Source organism: Filicampus tigris, chromosome 5, assembly GCF_054856515.1.
Source record: "Filicampus tigris isolate MCC_2025a chromosome 5, RoL_Ftig_1.0, whole genome shotgun sequence".
In the NCBI taxonomy this organism is placed as follows: Eukaryota; Metazoa; Chordata; class Actinopteri; order Syngnathiformes; family Syngnathidae; genus Filicampus; species Filicampus tigris.
This window is the reverse complement of record NC_141221.1, coordinates 15,575,620-15,583,613: the sequence shown is the minus strand read 5'-3', so window position 1 is coordinate 15,583,613 and position 7,994 is coordinate 15,575,620.

Below are 7,994 nucleotides of genomic sequence, written 5' to 3'. Positions count from 1 at the left end.
TTTTCCTCTTCTGAGAAAAGAACCTCTTCACATTTCAAGAGGAAAACTGTACAATTGTGATGTTCCCAAAGTTGTAGTAGTCGGTTCCTTCATCAGAATTTTAGGAAAATAACGCTCTAACATCTCAAGGGGAAAAACAAGCCGTTGTGATATTCAGTCTTACTTACTTGCTTTTCCAATTTTATTGCTGTAGCGTTCATTCAAACGCAAAAACTGAGACTTCTTGAAACTTTACTACACTCCTATCTTTACTCGCTTCGCTGAAGGCTAAATCGTCTTTGACTTTGACTTCCCTTCTTGCCTATTGCTCCTAACCGGCCGTAGGAAGATTATAGGAGATTCTTGTCAAGTGTAGGACACGGGCTGGCACTTGCTACTCCTTTTGATATTGCCTCTTTGCGGGAACTTTTCTTATCTTTTCAAGTCAAGTAGTGTGTCCATCCCTAAGTAATCAGGGTGGTGTTTAAGCATTAATAATTCCACACTACTGTTATGATTTCCCATTCCCTTGTGAAGCCTGTCAGAGCTGAGTGCCCTATAATAGCTTTTTTTTTTTCCAAAGGTGACTTCAAATACAAGGACGGAGATTCGTTTCCAAGGTCGGTGGAAATGATTCGTTGGATTGAATTAGTGTCGCGGCTAGAGGACGCCAAGCCCTGAGGGTAAAAATGCATTTTGCTGTTAGTGTCAGTACAGTGAACCTGTGAATCATGGGCAAACATATTAGACCCAGCCATGAGGGCAAAATCAGCGACAGAAAAAGGCCACTTTTTAAATACCTGAAATGCATTTGAATGGAAAAAAACACATTTTAAAGGTGCCCTTCGACCATAAAAACATTTCCACTGTTTTATGCATAATACACTGTATGTCAAAAATAAGTCTCTGACCTGTTTGAAGACGGCTCGTGGAGTGGACGCGATAGGCGATGAAAGCTCGGATTTGAATCGGGCGCCGTTGTGACGTAGGACTGACTCGTTCTGTGCCCACTTCATGGTTGCTACATGCCCACTCAACTCAGGGAAAAATGCCTGTCGTTGACAAAACACAGCATCGAAAACTTTGCATTAGCTATCAATCTCATTCTTCAAACCGCTGGGTTAAAAGTAACCCAAACTGGGTGAAATGGCGAACCAAGGGCTGGGTCTAAAAGGGACTGAGCCGATGCTGGCTTACTTGTACCAAATGAATTGGGTTGAAGATTTTAACCCGGACCTTGGGTCAAGATTTTGATTCAATACGGAGTAGAAAAGACCCATGCTAAGGAGCTAAAGCTATCAAGAAGTGGGTTACCACTTGGTTATCAGTATAGCTGTAGTTAAAACTATGTTTATTACCAACATTTTCTGAAATTATGAAGAAGCAACTTTGTCCGGTCAGGGGTCACTCGCATAATGTTTGGCATCGTTTTTACACCGGGTGCCCTTCCTGGCACAACCCACACGTTTTTTCCCAGGCTTGGCAGTGATTGCAGAATCGACATAGAGTGCAAAGGATCTTGCTCAGGGAGTCAACTGGATGTTACTTTTCACCCTGGCTATGATTTGAACCTGATCCTCATGTGCAAAGTGGGCAAAGTGGTAACCAGTTTCAGCTCTTCATGCCTACCCAAATCCAATCTTCAACCCAATATGCTGGGTCAAAATAATTAATAAGCAGTTGGGTCAAAGATCACCCATTTTGGGTCAAAAAGGGGCCGATCCACTTTTTGGGTGAATATCCCAAATTTGGGGGTTGTTTTGCATAAAAATACCCAATTTTTTTAGTTGTTTTATACAAAATGACGCAACTTTCTGGGTCATTTTGGTCAAATGCCCCAAAGCAGTGGATTGGTCCTTTTTTTTTTACCCAAATTGGGTTATTTTTAACCCAATCATTTTTAGAGTGTATAGCTGCCTCTCAAGGGAGCGCGTTTTGACAGTAAGTAGGAGAAGGTTTCTGAAAATGACCTGCTGAACTGGATTACTGTCACTGTTTATGAAACGGACTGCAAATGAAATGAGATGGTGTGCATTCTTTGTTGTGGAGACGAAGGCCGGGCACAGTGTGAAAGGGGGCGCACAAGACAAATGATTCCTGTTCAGACTTGACGCTGGCTTTCAGCTTCATTTGTGCACTGGATTAATGGTTGCCGCTCGTCTTTTAATCAGTATTCTTGTTCACCCGTGTTTGTTATTTTAAAATGCTGACAACTGTGTTTTTTTACCCCCCCCCCCATTTTGCCTTAGTTAAAGCTTGAGAATCAGTCCTTTATTTTTCCATTTCTTAAAAAAAAACTTCTTCAAAGAGCTCATCTTTGATATCCAATCAGCTTCTAGCATGCCACACTCCTGTCAGACACTCAGCTTCTTCACTATATTCTGTGAGAGACAATCACATGATTGCTATTTTCCATCTTTTGTGACAGCCAATTACCTTTGCCAGCACTTCTCCTGTCAGCCGATCAGCTCCTTCGCCAACTTTTTGGGTCCTTTTCTTATCACCAAGAGAGCCGACTGGCCTTGAAAAAAGAACTACTTACACCTGAGGTAAATAAGTGTAAAAAGCAGCTTGAAGTGTTTTGCGACAGGAGGAGGGAGAATTCATTTACAAATGTCACACCGCTAATATGGTGAGGTTTACTGTACGAGGTCTTATGCTTGCGTCTTTTAGGGGCGCATACAATCCAGGAGTTAACCCCGGGCATCACCAGACCTCTACGCGCAACTGCGTGTCTGGAAAGAAAAGCAGCCCAACCAAGCTTAGCGCAGAGCTCATTTGGACGCTTTGTTGTAGCCACAACTCGCTTTAATCAGCGGCAAATACTTGTGGGCTCGTCGTCATGGCAATGTAACATTCTTGTTCCTTGAGTTTAAAAGATCCACCTAAGGAGGTTTAAGATGGCTAAGCTTCTTACGATGTTTTTAAAAAATAAAAAAGAGTTCCAATTTGGACACGTTTGTCAGCAAAAAACAACAGTCAAGTTGCTTTTTACATTCTATTTCTCTTTTGTTATTATTATTGTCGTTGACTTAACCATATTGTATTGACCACGTGGCAAATTGCCAAAAGAGTCTAAGTCCAGTCAGAACAAACACAAACGGGTAATGTCAACTTATGGTAGACAAAATGCCAAAGTGACAAAACACATTTGCTTGGTCAGCTGGTTCAGGGTTGGTTCGTTTCACTGAACCAGCCTGTTAACAGTCAGTCAGTCAATCCCTAGTTAGCTTGTTGATGGATGGTTACAAATTTTGTCAGTCAGTCAGTGGTTGGTTGGTTGGTTGGTTGGTTGGTTGATTGGTCGGCTGGTTGGTCAGCTGTTAGGTGGGCAGCCTATTAAGAGAAAGTCTGACAGGTTAGTTTGTTAGTTACCGGATGAAATGTAATAGGTAGTCACTCGGTCTGTCTGTTAATTGGTAGGTTGGTTTGGTAGACAAGTCAATTAACCCATGAAGTCCGAAAGCGCCTGGCTCAACAGCTCCCCAAGACTTAAGTTCGCCTTTGGAATTACCCTTGAAAACCTGAAGTTTTTTTTACCAGAAATTCAACACTTACAAAAGAATTAATATCTCAGCCCCTGTAGCAGACAGAAACATAATTCCAAAAGAATTAGAGAGCTTAGACATGTGGCTTTCACACAGGCAGATTTTATTATTATTATTTCTGTTTCAATCGAAGATGCAAAAATAACGTCAGTTCAACAGAAGCACTGTTTTAATTTTTTAAAAAAAGTGATAATTACCATCCTCTATTCTTTTACAAAGACGTCAATATCGTCATTGTCTACAAACCATATCATATCACGTTCGACTGGTTCCACTGGTGCAAAGTCCACAAGCGCGTCGTCTATATATCACTGCCGTTACTTATTTCAGAGCTCCCGGCGATCGACGGCGTCCGCCATTAGCTCGAAAAAATTCCGCCACATCCTCCGCGGTCTCGGGACACCGTCACGTGTATATTCTGATGCATTAAATTAGCTAAGAGACGGAGATTTGGATTTAAAAAAGACACCGACGTATCCGCTCTCCCGGCTTTAAAAGTAGAAAGACGGAACATCGCTCCCGGCTCTTGTGGTAGGAACGCGGTTATGTGCTGCTGTCCTTAATGGGTTAAGAGATAGTCTGTGTGTCAGCTAGTTGGTTCATGATTGGCTACTTAGCCTGTCGGTCAGTTGGTTGGGTGTTCAGCTGGTTCAGCGTCGGTTGGACTGACGGACAACACTGCTAACATTTAGTAAGATGGTTGATCGGTCAGTCACTTAGTTAGAGGGTTGCTTTGCTGGTTTGTTGTTGGTTAGAAAGACCAAAGAAACATCGAGACACTAGTTGGGTTCATCCTTTACGTGCTCGTTAGCGGAGGTCTCACAGGATTTGTCGAAATCTGGCGTGCTGACATTTTTGGAGTGACTTCTGAGACTTCTGATTTTTCCCAGATTGTTGGCTATGTGGAGTGGGTATTTAAAGAGAATAAGAGCTCTGGAACAACAACCGACAATGAAACGTGCCAAAGATGACCGACGGGGAATCTCAACAAAGGCGGACACATGGCCCCGGGGGACTCTTGCGAGGAAGCATGACTGTTTTACAAGACGGATGGGTCACGATTCGACGTAGGACACTCAATTTGCCTGGCTCAGCTCACCGGGGCTCCTAAACATGAGCTATTTGCCAACGTGAGCTATTTGCCAGACATGAGGTGCAGGCTAATGCCATTAATATACAAGCACAAATGGTTTTGCTTTTCCTTGAACATGTCCGCGTAGTCGCAAAATTACATTTTGCGCAGCTCTTAAGAGTCCGACTTCATCATTGAAACAAATTATTGAAATCATTTTACTGTGCCAACAAGGCACATTTCAAGGCTACATTTCAAAGACACTTTTGTTACATGAGTGGATTGGTTGCATTGAGAAAGCAAACTGCTGGCATGTGGAACATTATTCAAAGATATTACTGTGCCTGTGGTTAAGTTGAGCGGGGATAAAAACACAAAGTCGTCATTTGACCCACATGTTAAGGAGATGAACGGCATGCACTAAAATGAAATGACTGGCTTTGGGCAAGTGTACTTCTTCAGGAAAACATCATTGAGCAGTCGGTCGGGCTTCTTTGGCAAAGGCTTTTTAAAAAAAATGATTTAAAAAATTATTAGGCTAAAAGGTTCAGTGAGTGAGTGAGATCATTAGTTAGTTACTTAGCGTGATTGGTTTCGTCATTAGTTAGTTAGTTGGCCTGATTGGTTTGGTCATTAGTTAGTTAGTTAGTTAGTTAGTTAGTTAGTTAGTTAGTTAGTTAGTTAGTTAGTTAGTTGATCCGCCTGGTTACTTACTAGTTGGGTTTGATGGGTTGGGTTGGTTATTTAGTTAGTTAGTTAGTCAGTCAGTCAGTCAGTCAGTTAGTTAGTTAGTTAGTTAGTTAGTTAGTTAGTTAGTTAGTTGATCCGCCTGGTTACTTACTAGTTGGGCTTGATGGGTTGGGTTGGTCAGTCAGTCAGTCAGTCAGTCAGTCAGTCAGTTAGTTAGTTAGTTAGTTAGTTAGTTAGTTAGTTAGTTAGTTAGGCTTGATTGGTTGGGTTAGTTAGCATACCTGTCAACCCCGGGGTGTACTGAATCTTACAAAAGTTGTAATTTGTCCGTACATATCTGTATATAATCTTACACATTATTTTCGAATGGCTGCTGTCACGTGATCGGAAATCATCTTTAAAAAAGTAAACATAATGTTGCGATATTCATGTCGCGTGACGTATGGGTGTGTTGCACGCATGCGCGAGGAAGAGGGCAGAACCCTTGTCTCCCTCGGACATGTGTTGTGGGGCTCCCTCTTTTCGAAGACGTGCGACGGCACCGATCCGGGAGGCAACTCCGGCCTTGGAGAAAGCTCTCCCCTGCGCTTGCCAACTGCGGTTAGGCGGCAAAAACAGGAACGGATCACACTGATGAAATTGACAATGGCCGTACAGATTCGCGATGTACGGCGCACATGTTTGAAAAGGTGTTTCCACCTGTACAAATTACGCCGAAAGCGTCCAACTTGACAGGTATGAGTTAGTTAGTTACTTAATGGCTGTTTGATCAGAGTTTAAACAACAGTTATGGCACAACTTTGTTTTGAACTTACATGACAATTAACTAAACTGTTTTGTAAAACAACAGCTGCACCCTATTTAAGGACTATAGGATATAAATAATGTTTTCCAACTCCAAATTGCAATCTCCTGGACTGGATTGGGTTTAAGAAAATATGTCCACAATATTATTAATAACAATGTTAAAACAATTATATGAGTGATGTAACTTTTCTATGGGTTAGGCTTTGCTCCACTCTTGTGCTGCCTGCAGCCAGCTGTTGGCGACTGTGCGGCATAGTGCAATAAAGCCATCTGACCTGCAACACAAAACCCCACTGGAGACGGATGACAAGAGGATGACTGCCACCCCCACACAGGAAGAAACGCATATGCCCGTCTCTATGGAAACATCATACAGCTCTGTTGCCTCATTGTGTGCGCGTGCGTGTGTGTGTGTGTGTGTGTGTGTGTGTGTGTCACCTTCTGGGCAAAATTGGAATTGGTTTATGTGACAATGATTCGAAAGCCAAGCTAACAGGTTAGAACAGCAGCCTCCTGGTCCATGCACTCTATTTAAGGATGCTATGAATCACCCACAGAGACCCAATGATGAGGCATTCCAGTCAATGTGACAAGTGCCAACTTCTTTTCTATATACATAATAATTAGTAAGCTATTTATAACATACTTTTCATTTAAAAAAAAAAAGGTGCTTTACATGATTGGAGTCAATGCCTTTCCATCACTCGTGTACACACACACACACACAGGTTAAGAATAATGAAATAACGATCAATGGCGTATGGCTGGGTACAAAGGATCCGGGGGGGGGGGAACCATCACCTCAAGGACCAGTCTGCACCAGGTGCAGATCACAGACCGCAGCCACAGGATACTGATCCCAGAAAGCCGGACCATGCCCATGGCTCATCACAGCTCTCAGTGCAGAGGGGGCTCCTTCCCAGGAAAGACCAAAGGACAGCAAACAATACCCCCCCAACCAAATTTAAAACAACAAAATCAATGGAAAACTATGACGTATATTCTTTATCTTCTGTGAAGAATGGTTACTACTGTATATTACTACGGTTTAGCTTTGGCTGGATCGATGTAAACCATGTCGGAATTATATTACCCCCGGGTCCTTGTGTGGAGTTTGCATGTTCTCCCCGTGCCTGCGTGGGTTTTCTCCGGGTACTCTGGTTTCCTCCCACATTCCAAAAACATGCATGGTAAGTTGATTGGACTGTCTAAATTGCCCCTAGGTGTGATTGTGAGTGCGGATGTTTGTCTCTGTGTGCCCTGCGATTGGCTGGCAACCAATTCAGGGTGTCCCCCGCCTACTGCCCGAAGACAGCTGGGATAGGCTCCAGCACACCCCGCGACCCTTGTGAAGATAAGCGGTATCGATGATGGATGGATGGCATTCTGTAAATGGCATTTCCATTCATTTCAATGAGGGAAGAGGATTTGAGAGTGTTCTGAGCTACTAGCATGTCACAGACTCGTACCTCAAGGCACCACTTTATATACTGTACTTTGTAACATTTTAGTTTGATATATATATATATATCCATCCATTATCTGTACCGCTTCTCCTCACAAGGGTCGCGGGGCGTGCTGGAGCCTATCCCAGCTGTCTTTGGGCAGTAGGCGGGGGACACCCTGAACTGGTTGCCAGCCAATCGCAGGGCACACAGAGACAAACATCCGCACTCACAATCACACCTAGGGCCAATTTAGAGTATCCAATCAACTTACCATGCATGTTTTTTTTTGGAATGTGGGAGGAAACCGGAGTGCCCGGAGAAAACCCACGCAGGCACGGGGAGAACATGCAAACTCCACACAGGGAGGCCGGAGCCGGGATCGAACCCGCGACCTCTGAACTGTGAGGCGGACGTGCTAACCAGTCGACCACCGTGCCGCCTATATATATA